The sequence below is a fragment of the Canis lupus genome, chromosome 10 (genome assembly GCF_003254725.2).
Source record: "Canis lupus dingo isolate Sandy chromosome 10, ASM325472v2, whole genome shotgun sequence".
NCBI classification, from domain to species: domain Eukaryota; kingdom Metazoa; phylum Chordata; class Mammalia; order Carnivora; family Canidae; genus Canis; species Canis lupus.
The window spans coordinates 50807981-50828655 of NC_064252.1; the positions used below are offsets into that span (position 1 = coordinate 50807981).

The window sequence follows — 20675 nt, forward strand, 5'->3', positions numbered from 1 at the left end:
ACATATAACAGGAAAGAATTAATATGCTTTACTGGTAAGGGATTCTTACATAGCAATAAGAAAAAATCCCTATTATTCTGTTGTTAAAGTGGACAAACAAGGCAATCTTGAAAAATAAGCTGAAGGACTTACACCATTAGATATTATAGTAATTAAGACATTGTGATATTGGCTCAATAATGAAACTAGTCAACCAATGGAACAGAATGGAGGAACAGAATCACATATATATGGTCACCTGGTTTATGACAAAGGCAATAAATATTGTAGGCAGAGAGTAAAGATGTTCTTTCCATTAAATGATGCTGGGTAAATTGACTATCTGTATGGAATAAAATGTATCTGGACCCATACCTCATAACATACACAAAAATCAATTCCAAATGGATTACAGATCTAAATATGAAAGAAAAAAAATAAAACTCTCAGAGGAAAACCCAGAAGAATACTTTCATGTTCTTGCAATGGGCAAAGATTATTTAAGCAGTCACAAAAAGCATTAACCATTAAGGAAAAAAATGGATAAATTGACCATTAAAAAAAGATTTTATTTATTTATTTCAGAGAGAGCAAAGCATGCAAGCATGAATGGGGTGGGGGGACAGAGGGAGAAGCAGACTCCCTGCTCAGCAGGGAACAAGATGTGGGGCTCCATTCTAGGACACTGGAATCATGACCTGAGCTGAAGGCAGATGATTAACCCACTGAGCCACCTAGGCACCCCAATAAACTGACCATTTTATATAAAAAAACTTCTGTCTATCCAAAGATATCATTAACAGAGCAAAAGGAGAATGTAGTAACAAAAGATATTTAATGCATGCATATCTCCAACTTACTAAACAGAAAAAGGAGCAAAGATTTGAAAAGATACTTTGCAAAAGAATATATCTAAACTGCCAATAAACATATGAAAAGGATCTCAGTATCAGTCATCAGGAAAATTCAAACTAAAACCACAATAAGATGGGACACCTGGGTGGCTCAGTGGTTGAGCGTCTGGCTTTGGCTCAGGTTGTGATCCCGGGGTCCTGGGATCAAGTCCCGCATTGGGCTCCCCTCAGGGAGCCTGCTTCTGCCTCTGCCTATGCCTCTGTCTCTCTCTCTGTCTCTCATGAATAAATAAAATCTTAAAAAAAAATACAATGAGATACTGTTATACACCCATCAGAATGGCTAAAATTGAAAAGACTGATGATACTAAATGTTGGCAAGAATATGAAGCAACTAAAACTCTCATATATTATTGATGCGATGTAAATTGGTATGACCACTTTGGAAAACTGTTTGACAATATCTATTAAAGCCAAATATATATGTTTAGCAATTCCATGCCTACTTAACTATCCAGCAGAAATGTGGATGTGGACATATACCATTCTCCAAAAGACACGTATGGCAGCGCTATTCATAACAGTACTGAATGGGAATATGCCTAACTGCTCACTACTAGATAAATAAATTGTCATATATTCACACAGTGGAATTCCATCAAAAATAAGAAGAAATCTACAACTATACGCAACAACATGAATCAATCTCACAAACATGTATCGTGGGAAAGGACCAGACACAGAACAGAACATACCTGTGTATAAACTCCATTTATATAAAGTACAAAAACAGGTAAAATAATCTTTCTGTTGTGCAGTGAGAGTGGGAATCATCCCTTCTGAAAGGTGTTTTGAAAAAATAGCAGAATGGGTCAAGGATCTTAAAAAACTTCATGCCTATTGACTTCCTAAACTCTATCCTAAGGAAGGAATTATAGATGCCCATGCAGATTTACATGAAGTATGCAAGAGTTCTTATAATAATAAAAAGTCAAAAACTGATAAATATATATAATAGAGTAGTAATTAAATAAATTTTGGTATATTAACATTGATGAAGTATTACATAATCCCTAAATATCAGGGCTTTCTTAAAGTCTTTTTTTAATTTTTTAAATTTTTATTTATTTATGATAGTCACAGAGAGAGAGAGAGAGGCGGAGACATAGGCAGAGGGAGAAGCAGGCTCCATGCGCCGGGAGCCCTACATGGGATTCGATCCCGGGTCTCCAAGATCGCACCCTGGGCCAAAGGCAGGCGCCAAACCGCTGCACCACCCAGGGATCAAAATATCAGGTTTTTGAAGAATATTTAATATTATCCAATAGTCATGATTTCACATTCGGTAAAAAACGTAGAACAGAAGCCTATTTATATAATGCAGTCCCAGCTCTATTATACATACCCTCATATACACATATACATACATACATACAAGAAGGAGGGAAAAATACCACCAGGTCAATAATTGTCATTTCAGTGAGCTTTTACATTTTCTTCTTTAAAAAATTTTCCCTATTAGGGATCCCTGGGTTGTGCAGCAGTTTGGCGCCTGCCTTTGGCCCGGGGCGCAATCCTGGAGACCCGGGATTGAATCCCACGTTGGGCTCCCAGTGCATGGAGCCCGCTTCTCCCTCTGCCTGTGTCTCTGCCTCTCTCTCTCTCTGTGTGACTATCATAAAAAAAATTTTTTTTCCCTATTAGTCCCTAGGGTTAATTCCCAGGTTCTGTCACAGTCTTGAACCTATCACTAAACATGACTCAATACCTCTTTTGTTCTCCAGAGGGATTACAATAGGACCAAATGTTAATTTTTGCTGATTCTGTAAGAAAGACAGATGAGAGTTTTACACCACACAGCTCAGAGCAATTCAAATGTTTCCTTCAGGTGTGTCTTGTGATGGTTGATATTATGTATCCACTTGACTGGGCCACAGGATACCCAGATAACTAGTTATCATTATTTCTAGGTGTGTCTGCGAGGAGGTTCCAGAAAAGATTAGCATCTGAATCTGTAGACTTTGAGTAAGGCAGATTGCCCTCCAATGTGTGTGGGCTTTATTTAATCCATTGAATACGGTCTGAATACCGCAAAAGGCGGAGGAAGGGAGAAATACTTCTGTCTGCCCAATTACTTGAGTTGGACATTGGTATTCTCCTGCCTTCTGAAACTTACTCCATAGGATCTCTGGATCTTGGGTCTTCAAACTTGGACTAGAACTTATACCATTAGTTCTTTTGGTTTTCAGGCCTTTTGACTTAGATTGGAACTACATCACCAGCTTTCCTGAGTCTCCAACTTGCAGATGGCAAGTAACAGGACTTCTCAGTCTCTAGAACCATATAAGTCAAATACTTATATTAAGTCTCTTTATATATATCCTACTGGGTAACATACATATCACTTTATGTATATATCCCATTAGTCATATATCTCCTTATGTATATATCCTACTGGTTCTGATTTTCTGGGTAACTCTAATACATGCCTCAGCTCTCAGTTCTCCCCAGCTATAAGCCAAAGTTTCCCCTGTAGTCTTTCCCTGGGTAGCACCACACTGGCTAGTTTCTGGCTTCCACAATTCCAGAGCTTCCAGATCTCTCTCCCTTTCTTATGCAGAACAATTCATTTTCCAAATATGCATACAGCCATCACTCAGCATAAACAAACAAAAATTCTTGTCAGTTTGAAAGTTTTCTACAATTAGTTGCTATGACTTTCAGAATCAGAAAGTTCTGAAATACTCATAGCAACTCAGTAGGGGGAAATATTTCTCTAGGCAGCCCCAGTACTAATGAAAACATGTAATCTGCAAGATCGAGTCCAACTAGTTAAAATTAATCTAAGGGCCAGAAATTCCTCAGCCTAAAAAAATATGCATATCAGGTACAAATTTGTCTGATAATTTGAATTATCCATGCAGCAGCTCCCCTTGGTGACAGCGGAGATCGGAGAACTATTTGTATTAGTAGTAGTCTTATATAACAGGGATCAATAACCAGATGAAATAGTTAATTCTGGACCCAAAGAGAATAGTGGCATGAGCAAACATAAGAATTAGGTGTTTGGAAGCTCATTTCTGCTTGGCTTTTTTAGTAGTAGCATAATTATCTTCCTGAAATCTCTAGTGTCCTAAGATGCTTAAATTATTAATCTAGACCTTTCTCCTTTTCTAATATTTGAATTCAATGTTATTAATTTCCCTCTTAGTAATGCTTTCATTGCACCCCACAAATTTTGTTAAGTTGTATTTTCGTTCAGCTCAAAATATTTAAAACATTGAGAATTACTCTTTTATTCTTTGACCATGGTGTTATATAGAAGCATGTTGTGGGGTACCTGGGTGGCTCAGTTGGTTGAGCATCTGACTCCTGATTTCAGCACAAGTCGTGATCTCAGGGTCCTGGGATAGAGCGTTCCCCCCTCTGCCCCTTGCTTCCCATGCCACCCAGCTTAGTAGAGTCTGCTTGTCTCCCTCTCTCTCTACCCTTTCCCTCCTCCCCCCTCTGCTCTCTTTCTCAAATATATAAATACATTTTTAAAAAAAAATAGAAGTGTGTTGTTTAATCACCAAATATTTTGGAATTTCCACCTATCTTTCTATTATTGATTTTCTAGTTTAATTCAATTGTGGTCGGAGAGCATACTTTGTATGATTTTCATTCTTCTAAACTTGTTGATGTGTGTTTTATGGCCCAGAATGTAGCCTATTTTGGTGACTGTCCCAGCAGGCTTGAGAAGACTATGTATTCTGCTGCTGTGGGATAAGCTATTTAATAAAGATCAATTAGTTCCAGTTGATTAATGGCTCAGTTCAACTATATCCTTACCGATTTTCTGCCTATTGGATATGTCAGTTACTCATGGAGGCGTGCTTAATTCTGCAACTATAATAGTGGATTCATCTATTTCTCCTTCCAATTCTATCAGTTTTGCTTCACATATTTTGATGCTTTGTTGTTAGACACATACAGATTCAGGATTAGTAAGGTTTTTTTTTTTGAGAATTGACCCCTTTATTATGAATAATTTTTCTTAAAAAAAAAAATTTTTTTCTTGATATTATTGATACTGCCATTATAGTTTTTCTGAAGGCTGCTTTGCCTGAAATTAATGTAGCTACTCCATATTTCTTTTGATGGGTGTTCCCATGGTTTATCTTTCTCTATCCTTTTTTTTAATCTGTATGTGTCTGTACACTTAAAGTGGGCTTCCTATGCACAACATATGGTTTTTGGCCATCCTCTCAGTCTCTTTTAATTGGTATTTTTCTGTTCACATTGAAAATGATTATTGGGGTGCCTGGCTGGTTCAACTGGAAGGCCATGCGGCTCTTGATCTTGGGGTTGTGAGGTTGAGCCCCACTTTGGGTGTAGAGATTACTTAAAAATAAAACCTCAAAAAATAAAAAAAAATGAAATGATTATTGATATAATTGGATTAATAGCTACAATTGTTGCAACTGTTTTCTATTCGTTGCATTTGTTCTTTGTTTCTTGTGTTCCCCTTTTTCTGCCTTCTCTGTTTAACTGGGTATTTAATATTATTATATTCTCTCTTAAAACATCAATGATACCTTTCTAAAACTTTAAAAAACATGTTTGTCTTGAAGTTTGCAATATACGTTTACAACTAATCTATTTTAAAATAACATTGTATTGTTTGTTCATTGGTAGGATGGGTACCCTATAAAAAAGTATTCCCAGTTCTGCCTTCTTATCACTTATAATTTGCTGTCATTCATTTCACTTATTTATAAGCTATAGTGACCCAGTACATTACTACTATTGTTATTTTTTAAACAAGCAGCTGTCTATTAGATTAATTAAGAATAACAAAAATGTAAGATTTTATTTTACTTTCATTAGTTTCTTGTCCAACATCTTTTTGTCTCTTTTTTAAAAATGTAGATTGGAGTTTCTGGCCTCTATAGTTTTCCTCCTCTGTGAAGAACTTTTAACATTTTTTTCAAGGGCCCATCTACTGGTGACAAATTCCTTCACTTCTGTTTGTCTGAAAAAGCCTTTATTTCTCCTTTACTTTTTAGGACAATGTCACAGGATACAATTCAGTGGTTTTTAAATTTCAACACACTAATTATTTCATTCCATTCTCTTCTTGTTTGTATGGTTTCTAAGGAGAAGTCTGATGTGATTCTTATCGTTGTTGCTCTGTAATTAAGGTGGTTTTTTTTCCCCTTTGGCTTCCTTCAGGATTTTTCTCATCTGAAGGCAAATAGATTTATTTAAACAAAATTTGTCTAGACAAAAATAGATTTGTCTAAACAGAAATAATTAAATGTTATATGATCAAGAAAGACAAAGCAAAATGAATGCCACAATGATAAAGTTAAGGCTTTATCATTTTAGGATAAACTAAAAAATACTTGCAATGGTGGGAAAAGGGTTAATAGTCTTAAGAAATAAAAAGCTTACTAATAAGATAAAGCTTAATGTTGTAAAAGAAAAATATGCAAAGAACATGAAAAGGAAACTCAGAAAAGAAGAAATTAAACTGGACAATAAACATTTAACAAAAAAAAATCTTTGGTAACTGCAAATGAAATTAATTTAAGAAGAGGATATATTTTTTAACCTCTCAGGTTGACAAAGATGTAAAAATGTTTGTTGCATATGGAAAAGGGTACTATCCTAATCAGCTAATGGTATGTATAGTGTTACAATTCTGGAGGGCCATTTGGTAAATTTTATTAAATTTCTTCGAAACATCCATTTCTTTTGATTCAGCAGTTGTACTTCTAGGAATTTATTCTGAGGAATTAATTGGACAAATAGACTACAATGTATGTATAGAGATGTGTATCATGGTAATGTTTGTAATAGCGAAAAATTGGCAACACCTTGAAGGTCCAAAAAGAGTGTTTGTTTTTTAAGTTAATTTAAAAAAACAAAAAGTGAGAGATGCAAGATAAGAGAGAAAAAGATTGTTTGATATAGGCAAACAGGTCCTTATATCATAAAGACTTGCCTTCCTAAGTGGCAATCCCTCATAGACGGAGAATGGAAAGAGCAGAATGTAATGTGACATCCTATACATATGACATTGTCTCATCTCTGAAGACCCAGAAGTTTGCACCTCCTGGAAGGTGGGGCTTACCTCCTAGGTCCCACAAACACTCATCATCCTGTCCTCAGGTTCTTTATGTAGCACTGCCTGTTACTTCCTTTGAAAGCTGGAAATGTAGCTCCTTCATTCAAAAACATCCTCTTGAGGACAGGCAGACAGGGTCTCCGGCTTTGTCAGTCTTACCCTGGGAAAACTGGTAATAGCAGAATGTTACTTCTCGGGCCAGAAGGCGAGGAAGGGAAATCAGAATATAGTAGTTACTCAATAAATCCTTGGATGTAGCCAAGGCAGCCAAGATACGATGTCAGCATGCCCAGTTCCATCCCAATCCCACAGAGTGCAATGAACTACTATAAATGAAGGGCCTGGAACTCAGAGCAAGGCCCATATTCCTGGGATTTTCCCATATAACTTCCCATTTTGTATTAACTCTGTTACTCATGGCTGTCATGTTCTCGGATCCTCTGACCTTTCTTTGGCTCCAGACCTAGGCTCCTGAGTCTCATATCAAGTGCCTTCATTATGGAGACCCTTTTCAGGGAAGCCACTCCAGCCTGGCTGGACTACCTGGCCTCTTGGCATTCCATCCCCATCATTAACCAGGGAAACTAGGATGTGCCAATTCCATGCTTTTTCCCAATCTTGGTGGTCCCATACACCCCATACCGATGTCTCCTCCATCTCAGGAAAGAGGGATCAGAGCAAAGGAATATATTTATTAGATCAAAGAACATTAGAGTTAGAAGGAACAATATTTGTCATTTAGCTAAACTGACCTCATCTAAAATGAAATGACTCGCTCATGGTTGCACAGCTAATTCCAATGTAACATGACACCTGACTACCAGGTTGGGCTTTTTTACTTTATTTAAAACAAAATTTTATTTTATTTATTTTTATTTTTTATTTTTACCAATTTCTACAATTCCTGAGATCTATGAGTACACCTACCTGTGATTCAGTCTAAATAGAAACAGACCACAGCACAGATCTGTCCATGTTTTTGTTCCTCTTACAAGAAGGAGATCAATGTGCCATGGCTTTTTCAAAGCTCTCTGCTACCTGATTGTTTGACCTTCCTTCTAGGGAGAATGAAGCAGGCCTAGTGGGGTCTCAGTCTGGACGTTGATGCCCAAGGAGTCCAGGAGAAGAGAGAAGCAGAATAAAGGAACAAAAATATACCTGAAAGAATGCTCAGGTACTAGCCAGGAGAAGCCCCATTTCTTTTTGAAGGGGAGGTAGGACACAAAAGTCAACAGCCAAGCAAATATCAGGAACAGTCTTTGGTGTTTGGGGCTGGTGGTTGTGGACAGGAGGGATGTGAAAGATGTAAAAGGAGAATTGAAAGGAATTAAGGTGTAGTTGGTGAATGGGCCAATGAGGCCAGAGGACAAACTCCTCCATGGCTGCTGAATGAAGGTGTGGGGTAAAACTGACTTAACTGAAAATTACAAAAGGGGAGGTGTGGAAAACCACCTAGTTATGCACCTCCTACCTGCAGTCATAGAGCACAGCAAATCCTGATAACCCAACTCAATGACTCACTGAGTCCAATTTTACAGTTATTGAAAGTCATTAGAGTCAGTGAAAAAGTTCTCCAGACCTCTTCCCACAACCGTCCCAGCCACACCGCCTTAGAAGGATTGTAGGAGTTCTCCTATAATCCCTAAGGCATTGGACATCTCACCAAGTTTTCTGACTCAATCACGGAAAATCTATAATTATTTTGCCTGAAAACAGAATCCCTAAATGTTTGTACCACTAGTGTTAAAGTCTCTTTACTTAAACCTTTAGAGTCAGCTATGACTTTCTTCCATTCATTCACTCAGCAAATATTACTGAGTGCTTACTACATTATGTACACTGGGCAAGGTTCTGGGATATCCAATGGTCAATAAAACAAACAGATACTTGTCTTATGGGACAGACACTCCTGCACTCATGAAACTGTATTGAATCTGTCTTCATAATGTTGGTCATATTAATTCTTTTCCTCTACCATCATTCCAGTTTAGTATTCCATCACCCTGAACTTTACCTCCTGTCTCCTTGTTTGCATTATCTCCTGAACTCTGATCTACCTTAGACTCTACTCATTCCTAAATACGATACAGCATCTGTAACACATGAGATTTACTAATATAAATTCCTGGGTCTCAGCCCAGACCTACTGAATAAGAAGGGTGGTAGGGTCCCAAGAATCTACATTGATTTTAAAGCTAACTCTAGGATCCTGATTCATGTCACTCTCAAATGCAATTTCATTTGCTCAAACTGCTTAAAGAAATTTTCATTGTCTGCAGAAGAAAATAACATATTAGCTTGGCATTCAGTATTCCCACCTATCTATCCCAACTCTCTTTTACTAAAATTTTAGTCCACCTTTAATTACATAACCTTGAGAAAAATCACTCATACTGGCAGGTACAAAATCAAGGACATGGTCTTTATTATCCTGTGTTACAGAAACTCTTCTGCAATGAGTTTAGTGAAAAATTTGATGTAATAATATATTTATGCTCTTCTCCAAGTACTGTTGTAGTGATGAGTTTCATCCCTCATTCCTGTCTCTTTCCTCTCCTGTTTTCATTCCTTTCTGCTTCATGGTTCTCTTCCTGATTTTTTTTCTCATAAATAGTCATACTCATACTCGCTAAAGCCAACTAGTTTGTTCTTATGTTGTTAATCACAAAGTAATATGTGTTTGTTGTAAAAAAATTTAATTACATGGAGGAAAAATACAATAAAAAGTTAAAAGTGCCCTCTCCCTTCAATCTCAAGCCTACTCTTGGGAGGTAATCCCTCTTAACAGTTTGGTGACACAAAGCTCTTTAACTTTACTTATATTCCCACTTTCCCTAGGGAGCATGCACCTGCTCTCTGGACCGCTTTTACCCTCCCAAACACCCCCGTCCCTGTAGTGGCTCAGATAAGGTTTTCTCCCTGACGTCATTACCCATCCAAGTCTTGCATGCCACCTGAGGACACCGAGGACAATTGCTCCTTTCCAGTACCTTCTTTCTGACTACAAGCAAGAGACTGGCTAGTAGTGCACTGTTATTTTCCTGACTTCCTCTCAAAAAGTTTAATTGCTACTAAAACTGTCCTTTCTACTATCACCTATTTGGAGGCCCCCTGTTGCGTGCACCACTGGAGAAGCTGATTGGGACTTTTGATAATACAGCTTTGAATGTATGCCCCCTAATCACAAACCTCCAGAGAAGCAACGGAGTGACATAGACTCATACAAAAGTGTAGATGACCAGGAGAGTTTCTGGCTACAATCTTAGTCATAGGAACGGTGCACAGAGGAGGGCAGGAATGGGGTCTAGACTAGTGAGTGCTAGGAATCTGGACTTTCCCGATCCTATATGATATCCACTATCCATCCTTGAGGGGAACCATATAGTTTGAAAAGTCATTTTCAGTATTGGAAGACATTTTTAAAATTCAAAGGCAAATAAAAACAATCTCTCATTATTTTCATAATGAAAACAACTGCAAATAAAGCTAAGAACATTTCCCAGGCTGGTGAGGTTGTGCAGAAGGTAATGATTTCGAAGTTGAGTATGTGTAGAGGCTGTCAGAATCTCTGTGGGAGTATGTTATGAGATTTTACATTTATCTAAATAAGGTATGTGTTCAAAAAGGTTGGGTAATGCTGCCCTAAATCAACTTGCTCTTCCTTTTTGGGGAAGAGAGGGTGAGAATTCAAAGCCAAGCCAAGAGGGGAGCCCTCTGATGGCCACATACTCCAACAGCTTCCCCTTGTGCCTAGCAAACGACATTCTTCCAAAAGATTATATATAATTTTAAAGCGTTCCCTGGAGTCTTCAACGTACAACTTTTAAAAATTACTGGAGCCACCTCCCTGTAACCCAGGTGACCATCGCCTCTTATTTTATGTGCTGTATATTCACCGTGTCCCGGGTCAAGGCTACTTCAAATCATACCTTCCTGGAAAGCACAGTGCTTTTTATCAACAGCTTGATTCATGACCCGCAAAAATCCATAGCCCTCCGTGACCCTTCTAAAAAGCCTGCCTTTCACACCACGTCCTTTCAGAGGGAATAAAACATCCTCATTTCTACCAGTGCATTGGCTAGAAACACTACCTGGACTTGTGGTTTATTTGAGAGACTTGTGTCCAGGGGAGAGGCCCCACAGATAGAGAGCTGATCTCACCATGCAACTGAGAGCAATATGTAGCAGCCTGTTCTCTGCAGAGAAAACGGGGATAGGAATTTGCACACCATCATGAAGGCAGCTTAGGCTGGCAGGTAGCATATTCTGAGCCTTACTGGTTCTCATAACCTCTCTCCATCTGTTTTCATAACCTCATGACTGTTATGTCATGGCAGGGGAAGGGGGTGGGCGTCGCAGGGAAGGGAGGAAAAATTGGCCAGGAGAATAAATCAGGTATTTAATTTGCTGAGGGGGAAAAAAACCCTAGCAATCTGATAGATCTTTGCCAACACCTATTAAAATGAATGTTTTAAGAAAGAAAAAACGGTTACCTATGGTGCGGTGTTTCCTCTGTGTTTGGCTAATTGTAAGTCAGGCAGCTAGCAGGAAATCATAATTGAAAGGAATCCAAATAAAACAGAATCTCCTCTATCATTCATGGCTGCTTAGCAAAGCTCACTTTATACCAAAAAAAATCAAGTGTTAATTGCAGAATTGGGGTGCAGGAAGGCTTTATTTTATACAGCCAAAACAGGAGCGATGATGAATGAACTTTTAGCTGCTTGTGATTAAAAAGGTAATTTGAATGAGTACCTCCTGAAGCTGGGAGCCTGGCGCTGAAGTGGTACACTGCTTCCCTACAGCGATAGGACAAGAAAAGGAGAAACTGGCCCAGCCTGCATAGTCCTGACCGTTGCTCTAAGAGCTAGGAGGTTCAGGTGACTTGTGATGATAGATCCTGTTCCCTCAGAAATGGAGGAAGGAAGTTGCCACCTCTGGATAAACCTACAACGGTGTTATAGCACCTCTCAGGTATAGAAATGTAAACATAGCATTATAGGAGATCCCATGAAATGTCAGGAAGGATTGCCCGGTGGTGAAGACTGAAATAAGGCTGATGCTCACACTGGGAAGGATGCAGTGACACGGGCATTTTCACACAATGCTGGAGGGAGTATGACTTGCTAGTCTTCCTGGAGGACACTTAAGCAGCTTTATCAAAACTTTAAATGTATCTTCCCTTTGACCCATAAATTCCACTTTTAGGATTTTCTTGAACAACTAAACAATGAGGTGTGCACAAGGGTGATCCCCCCTGTATTTTCACGGTAGGAAACTACCCAAGTGAAGAATATTTAAGTAAATTATAGTGTATTCATACAAAGGCATACTATATAACCATTACAAATGATGCTCGAAAAGACATATAGAAGAACGTGAAAAGAAGTCTTCTCTGGATGGCAAAATTTGGGGATTTATTTTTTTGGGGGGGGGATTTATTTTTTAACAGAAGGAAAGGAAATTCAGGAAGGACTCCTTGCCTTTCCACAACTGCAAAATAAAGCTGCTTTCCTTTTTTGGCATTAGGGCCCCACCTAATGAGACACTTAAAATTAGGGATAAAGAGAGGTATTTGTTTCACATTTCCCATTTGGAGGAGAAACACTGAGTAACTCTCAACCCTGAAGTCAATAGGCAGGTAGAAAGTCCTGCCAAGGAAAAGCTTTCTAGATATTTTGTGTTTAACAGAGAGGTAGAGTTCTTTGCTAGCTGTAAATGTATTAAGGTTATTCATAGAATAAATGTTCATCCAGTGACTGAATGAATGAATGAATGAAGTGAATGCTTTGTAGAGATAGGAGGAATGAGAGAAACCATCCGAACTCTCATTCCATAAAAGGGGTGTTCTGAGTCAGCAACTAGAGACAAGTGCACACAGCTAGTTAGTAGAGCTAGGACTAGGGCCCAGGGCTCCTGACCAGTGTACTGACCACTGCAAAAATCTATTGTGACTTCATAAAATCAAGAGCGATCCATGATTTCTCAGGTTCCTTCCATGTCCAGGAAGAGGTGGTCCCCAAGTTGTGTAAGGGCTATTTAGGTACAGTCATTAACTGTTAGCAGGTCACTGTTTAAGGCAGTGATTTAACTTGGAGCTGCCAATAACCATAGCACTTTCTGCATGGTTGGTGCCCAGTAAATGTTGGGCCACTGGTAATCGGCATGAGGATGCTGTTTCCTTCACCCTGGGAGGGATACACTGAGTGTCCCCCACCCTATGTTTGTAGCTAAGGAAGCACAGTTTTCTCTCTCCTCCTGAGGCCTTGACCCCAGCAAAGTTGTGAACTGTGGTTTTAGATTCCTTTGGTGTTCTCTTCCAGTATTCCTCTTTTTCATCTCTGCTTTTCCTTCTCCTTATCTCCTTCTCTTTTCATGTTTGCTAAAAACCTCCCAGGCATTTATCCCAGGTCCATCTTGAAGGACCATAAATAGCATTAAATAAATCTATGGTTTCTAAACCAAATTACATCTATTTCATTGTGGACAATTCAAATATACACAAAAGTAGCAATAATGCCCATGTCCCCGTTACTTAGCCTTATCAATTGTCAAAATTTTACTAATCTTGTTTCAGCTATTCTCCCTCTCAACTTTTTTTATGGGAGTACTTTATTTTATCAAAGATTTACTTATTTATTTGAGAGAGAGAGTGCACGCATGTGAGCTGGGGTTGGGGGAGAGGCAGAGGGAGAAGGAGAGAGAAAATCCTCCAGCCGACTCCCTGCTGAGCACAAAGCCTGATTTTTGGGTGTTGGGTGGGTGGGGGGCGTCTTGATCTCAGGACCCTGGTATCACCACCTGAGCCAAAATCAACATTCAACCGATTGTGCCACCCAAGTGCCCCTTTTGGAATATTTTAAAGCACACCCTAGACATATTATTTCATTCATAAATACTTTATAATGAATCTCTGAGAATTCAGGTTTTTAAAAACACAATCACTATGCTATTAGTTCATTAAAAAATTACCTATAATCCCTTAATATTATCTGTCACTCAACTCATGTTCAAGTTTCCCCAACTGCTTCAAAAATGTATTTTTATAACTGTTCTGGGACACCTGGGTGGCTTAGTGGTTGAGCATCTACCTTTGGCTTCAGGGTGTGATCCTTCCGTCCTGGGACTGAGTCCCACATTGGGCTCCCTACATGGGGCCTGATTCTGCCTCTGTCTCTGCCTGTCTCTCTCTCTCTGTGTCTCTCATGAATAAATAAATAAAATCTTAAAAAAAAATAACTGTTTTGATGGCCTCAGAATCAAACCAAGACTATACATTTGATTTGGCTGGTATATTTCTGGTCCTTTTTTGTGAAACTGTATTTCTATATCTAATTGTCTGGTCTATCTATCTATCTATCTATCTATCTATCATCTATCATCTAACTTTGTTGAGATAAAATCACATAGTACAAAATTAATTATTTTAAAGAGAACAATTTAGTGGCATTTAATGCAGTCACAATGTTGCACAGTCACCACATCTCTCTGGTTCTAAAACATTTCTATCACTCCAAAAGGACACCCAGAGCTCCATTAAGCAGTGGCTCTCTATTCCCAACTCTCACCAGCACCTGGCAACCATCAATCTGTATCCTATCTCTAGAGATTTACCTGTTCTGGATATTTCATAAAATGGAATTATACAATATGTGCCCTTTTGTGTCTGGCTTTTTCCCCTTACCATATTTTCGAGGTCCATCCACATCGTAGCATCTATCAGTACTTTGTTCCTTTTAATGGAATAAAGAATTCCATTGTATGTATATATAACAATTTGTTTACCCATTCATTTGTTGATGGGCATTTGGGATGTTTTTGGCTATTGTGAACACTGCTGCTATGGACATGCCAGAGTATATCTGCCTGAGTGCCAATTTTCAGTTCTTTTGTGTATATATCCAGAAGTGGAATTGCTGGGTCATACGATAAATTTATGCTTAACTTTTTGAGGCACTGCCAAACTGGTTTCCACAGGATCTGTACCATTTTACATTCCCCCCAGCCATGCATGGAAGGAGGCTCCCATTTTCCCACATCTTGACAGCACTTGTTACTTTCTACATTGTTTATCATAGCTGTCCTAGTGGGTGTGAAGTGGTATCTTGTGGTGGTTTTGCTTTGCATTCCCCTAATGACTAATGATATTTAACATCTTGGCCATTTGCACATCTTTTTTGTTGGATAAATGCCTGTTCAAGTCCTTTGCTCCTTTTTGTTTTTTTATTTTTTAAAGATTTATTTATTTATTTATTCATGATAGACAGAGAGAGAGAGAGAAAGGCAGAGACACAGGCATAGGGAGAAGCAGGCTCCACACCGGGAGCCCGACGCGGGGCTCGATCCCGGGACTCGATCCCGGGACTCGATCCCGGGACTCCAGGACCGTGCCCTGGGCCAAAGGCAGGCTCCAAACCGCTGAGCCACCCAGGGATCCCCTCCTTTGTTCCTTTTTAAGTTGGCTTGTCTTTTTTTGGATTATTATCTTTTAAAATCTAATAGATCCCCCCCCCTTCACCCCCTTTTAGGCTCTTCATTTGCACAACAAACCAGATCATTTGTCCTGTAGAATTTCCCTCATTCTGTATTTGGTTGTTTCCACATGGTGTAATTTAACTTGTTTCTCTATTCTCTTATTTCCTGTAAACAGATACTTTAGAACTAGAGGTTTGCTTAAATTCTTCTTTTCGGTGGAGATACTTCATAGGTGGTACTATATCCTTCCTACCTCATTGCATTGAGAAACTCATAATGCCTATTTTGTCCAGTTTAAATGACCCAAACTACATATTAAAGAACTTTAAGTTTCTCCAGGGTTACTAATGGGTCCCTGCACATATTTAATTCAAATTTCATTTTAAAAAATATACAATTGACTACTGCTTTTCTGTATTTCCTCAGCTTAAAAAGGAAGCCATGTGAGTGAGCCTCAGCCCTCTACCTGCTTCAGCCAGAGATACTCTGCCTTTTATATTTTGGGGTCCTAGATAAGATTTCATTAGAAAAAATATTATACTAATTTAAAAAATTAAATTAAATTAACATCTTCTAAAATGTTAGGTGATTTGTGACCCTTCCCAGAGGCATTTACTTATATCATAATTGGGGATTCTGAAAGTCAGAAAGGCCTTAAGACTCAATGAATAAAGTTCTTCATGCATGCACTGGGCACAGCTGGTGGGAGACAGAGTGGAGTCCTTCTAGTACTCCTTGAATCATACAATATTGGAACGGCTATGATTTCCCCAAATCTATGGCTCCCTCCCATCCATATAATATATTCTTGCCTCATTTAAATGGAAGTGGACTTTGACTAACAGCAACTCACACTTTAAAGTAGAGCTAAAGCTTTATGAGAGCACCACGGTCCAAAATGGAAGGTGTGTGAGGTAGGAATAGCTGAGAACCTAGCAATTGCCTCTGGTGTAGTATACAAATGCCCTTCAGGTGTTTTTGCTGGAAATATCTCCAATTCTGGTCACAAGAAAAGATCCTCCATCTTTCTGACACAGAATACATGCTCTTTCTGTGATGCCTTAAATCAATACTTGATTGTCCACTAGACTCTTTTTTCTGATATTCCATTAAAATTGAGCTTCTCTCTATAACTAAATGTTGAACACATCAAAGTGATGGATGGTGTATCAGCCCCTTATCCCCAGGATTTTGGAGGCAAAGTCTTCGGTCTTCTTGTGGCTAAAAGGAGATTTATGAACCTTTGCCTCAATTCTAGTTTCATCCTCAAGAGTCTGCTTTTTAATTGTCAAAGAGTTTGTAAAGTTTGCCCTTCATGGAACTAGGAACAGCAGGATGGATACACAGCTGGATCCCACTGCAGGTGGATGAAGGGAGCATATTTTCTCTCAGATGAGAAGACTCAAGTTCTGATTATCCTGTTCCTCTTATCTACTGTATTGTTTCTGAAATAGAATATGTTGCCAATTGATGAAAGCTTTAGCTAGAGTCTCTTGTGTTATCCTTACCATCAATATCCTCATCCTCATCCTCATGCCTACATTTCAATATAATATTGGAAGAAAGGGACAGTTACTGCCTCTCTTGACCTTCTGAAGCTCAGAAAAAAAGAAAGCAAAGGAAGAAAAAGCAGCCAATTCAAGGTTCAAATCAGCTGTTGGCCCCACAGACCCCAAATTTACTGCAGAGACTGAATTACCTTTGTGATTGTCCAAACAGAACTCTCATGAATTTTCCATGATGATTTTGGTTAAATCTTACCAGCTTTTATCCAAAATGATAAGTAGAGATAGATACAATAAACGTGAGTTTTTAGACACAAATGCCAAGATTTATCAGTTCCCAAGTCCTTTCCCTGTCTGTCCCCCCTAATAGTTTTCAGAGTGATAATACAAGCCAAGGACAGAGATACTGTTGGAAAGAGGGTTGGCTCCAGGCACACATAGAAAATGAAGCTGCATAATAGGCTTTCTCCCTGTTCATGCATTCCTTATCATATAGAAATCATACTTTGCACAAGTTTAGATAAAAGATGTTCATAAAATGAACAACTGGAGAGAAACTGAATGCTCATCAGTGGGAAGAGTTGGAAGTATAACTGGATTTTGTAACTTTAAAAAGGATGCTGCACAAAATTGATTGATGTGGGAAGATGTTCAGGATAAATTAGTTGAAAAATAAGGTGGGGAAAATTTTACATATTTATAATTTTCTTTTTAGTTTTGGATATTTTTAGTCTTGAACGAACTATGTGTGCTTTATTTGGGAGGAGAAGGGAGGTTCTATTCTAAGCCTGTTAGTATATTTGCATGGGTTGGCTTATCAGGCTAGCTCACTGTGGAAGACTCACATATCTTGAACCAATAGAAGTGAGGCAGAGAATGAGAACCTTTCAACTTGGGAAGAAGAGGGGAAGGACAAGCCTAGATCATACTGGAGCAGCTTTAGGACTGACTGGGACAATAGGGGAGGTGGCAGATGGGAAAATGAATGGAGTAATTGAACGCTTGCTTTGATGTACCAAACTCCAAGATCTGAGCCCTCCACCGTTTGGTTTAAGTCCGTCCAACATGAGGGTGAGTGAAGTAATGTCAGGACCTGGGTCACAGCTGACATAAAGTGGGACAGGAGAGATCTTGTGATGTTTCTGTCCCCTATCCTCTACCTTACCTACTTGGTTCTGGGAGGAAAGACTTGATAGTTCTCTTGCATATCTCAAAGCTCATAAGTTCAGCAGTGACATTTCAAACATCAGCTAGACCAAAACAAAACAAAACACAAAAAAAGTGAGTTTAATCGAGAGAAGGTGATAATGGGGAAACCTTGCTTGTGGATCTTCTTTTCAAGTGGCAGTTCACCACCCTAAATGCACTGCCCCAGGTAGAAATGCAGGTTAGGATTCAGAGCCCAACATCAAAGATTGGGTGCTTTGTTTAAGCAGGTTAAATAGCAACTCATGGTATCACTGCAAATATATCTGAAAGGTGTTGACAACTTCAAAGGGATTCATTAAGAGATCTCCCCATTAAAGTCCCTGGAAGTTTACTAAACTGCACAAAGGTGCTTTTATTAAAAGCTAAAAGCAGGCCTAGGAGGCATTTTAATAAAGACCTCCAGTTAGCTAACTGGACCAGGAGAGCTGTGTCGAAGGCACCTGGAATAGAGAGCAGTTTGTTGTGATGCATCTCTTAGGGCAAAGTTCCTAACCTTTCTCACTTCAGTGTTTTTCTTCTTTAAAACCCAGCCTTACAGGGGCATTGAGAGGATTAAATAATACTGTTTGTGAATCAACACATTAATGTTAATTCCTTTAAAGGTAAAATAAAGTGCTCAACATTACCATCTGAACCAGTATCTGTGATACTTGCTTTGGAAAGATTCTAGGTTCTTCCCAAGTGTATCATGCCTAAAAGACAAGCAACAGAAGAGGGAGGTTAAACTCAACCCACTCCTTGAGGTTCAGAAAGAACAAAATGGTGGGACGTTTAAGGCAGGAGGCTGTTGGAAGGTCAGAATTTGAATAAGAATTGGAAGAGGTATTCTCTCATCCCCCTAATGTTCAAATGATCTCACTTGGTCTTAAGAAGTGAAACCTACAGGGTCTGGTAAAATTTTGAAGCTTTCTGAGGGTTGCTCAAAAAGATAAGAAAACAGAGAAGAGCTATTGTTGGACAAACAAAGTGACATATGCACACTGCCATATTGAATCCTGGATAAAAAGAGGCACCATGATTACAATCGAGCTTTTGGTCCGGAGGCCAAACATTTTGTTCATGCTTTTTAAAACTCAGTGGCGAGTGCATAAAAATGTCTGCAATCCAGATGAGGTTGTTAAATTCTTTCTTAAGAACAAGACAGAAAGGAGAAGTGATTTACTAGAGTATGTTGCTGGGTTTGTTTTTTATTTTTATTTTTGCTCTTCTAATCCCCAAGCCCACAACAGCCCGTCTAGTTGAATCTTGATTTGTTTTTGTCTCATATGAATGTGAACATCCATCCTCCCAGCAGAAATGGTAAATAGCTGTACACATCTATGTCACGAAGTGGGCATAAATAACAATCATTTATGGGGCTGGTGGGAGGGCAACCTTTGGGCTTAGAGAACTGCCTGCAGCAACATTGTTCTATGAAGTTTCCTGTGACTAAAGGAGCAAAAAGCATTGATTCTTGTTCTTACTGTTTAAAATTATTATTTTCGGGATCCCTGGGTGGCGCAGCGGTTTGGCGCCTGCCTTTGGCCCAGGGCGCGATCCTGGAGACCCGGGATCGAATCCCACGTCAGGCTCCCGGTGCATGGAGCCTGCTTCTCCCTCTGCCTGTGTCTCTGCCTCTCTCTCTCTCTGTGACTATCATGAATAAATAAATAAAATCTTTAAAAAAAAAATAAAATTATTATTTTCAAGTAATACATGTACAGAGTAAAAAAAGAAATTGATATGTCACAGAGTGGTGATATTAACTGGAAAAGCTCTATGTCTGCCACAGTGGTAACCACTTAAAAATGATCAGTTTCAGGCTACATAAATCATATATGAACACTGTCTTGCAAAAATGTCAAACCATACAGACAACCGTAGAGTCCTTCTTGACCATCACTCCAATTATATTCCCCTCCTCAGAGGTAACCCTCATTGTTAACAGCGGTGGATTTCCTCTCAGATCTTGATAATTTTTATAGGGATTCTTGTTTTGGTTTTTATTTTACACAAACAGTATACTACATTTATAATCCAGCAACTTGGTTTTTTTTTTTTACTTAATAAGCTGTCTTGGATAGGGGCACCTGGGTGTTTAGTCCATTGAGCATTAGACTCTTGACTTTGGCTTGGGTCATGATCTCAGGGTTGTGAGATGGATCCCTGCATTGGGCTCTGCACTGTGTGTGGAGCCTTATTAAAGATTCTCTCTCTCTCCCTCTGCCTGCCCCCCCCCCCCCCCCCCCCCCCGCCAACAAAAGATAATAAAAGAGTAAAAGAAAACATGTCTTGGATATCTTTCCATGTCAGTGCATTTTATATATATTTCACTCCTTTAAACTGTTGTATAATATGACTGAGTCATAATTTATTTATGTGTAGTGAACATTCAGATATTTCCAATTTTTCACTATTAACCACACAGAGCTGCACTGAACATCATTTGTCCCTACTTCCTGGACACATGTGTAAGTGTCTCTCTAGAATAGGATATTCTCATTTTTAGCCATTTCTATTTTTAATTCTTCTGTTGTTTGTCATGATCATTCCAAATAAGAT

The 20675-nt window shown here is 38.9% G+C and overlaps 2 long non-coding RNA genes across 3 annotated transcripts in view; one reads left to right on the top strand and one right to left on the bottom strand.

The window, feature by feature from the left end:
- The window catches only part of LOC125756003 (uncharacterized), a 71318-nt gene that overhangs the window by 36167 nt on the left and 14476 nt on the right, over nt 1-20675 (top strand). Inside the window, exon 6 of one of the 2 annotated variants that reach the window (XR_007413792.1) lies at nt 8008-8026. The exons of the other annotated variant lie outside the window; for it this stretch is intronic. This is a non-coding gene — a long non-coding RNA (uncharacterized LOC125756003). Of the gene's footprint in view, nt 1-8007; nt 8027-20675 lie in introns of those variants that run through there. 2 annotated transcript variants of the gene reach the window in all.
- The window catches only part of LOC125756005 (uncharacterized), a 71438-nt gene continuing 56371 nt past the window's right edge, over nt 5609-20675 (bottom strand). The window contains exons 2-3 of the long non-coding RNA XR_007413794.1: nt 6952-7114; nt 5609-6059 (exon numbers count right to left, since the gene is read on the bottom strand). This is a non-coding gene — a long non-coding RNA (uncharacterized LOC125756005). The remainder of the gene's footprint in view (nt 6060-6951; nt 7115-20675) is intronic.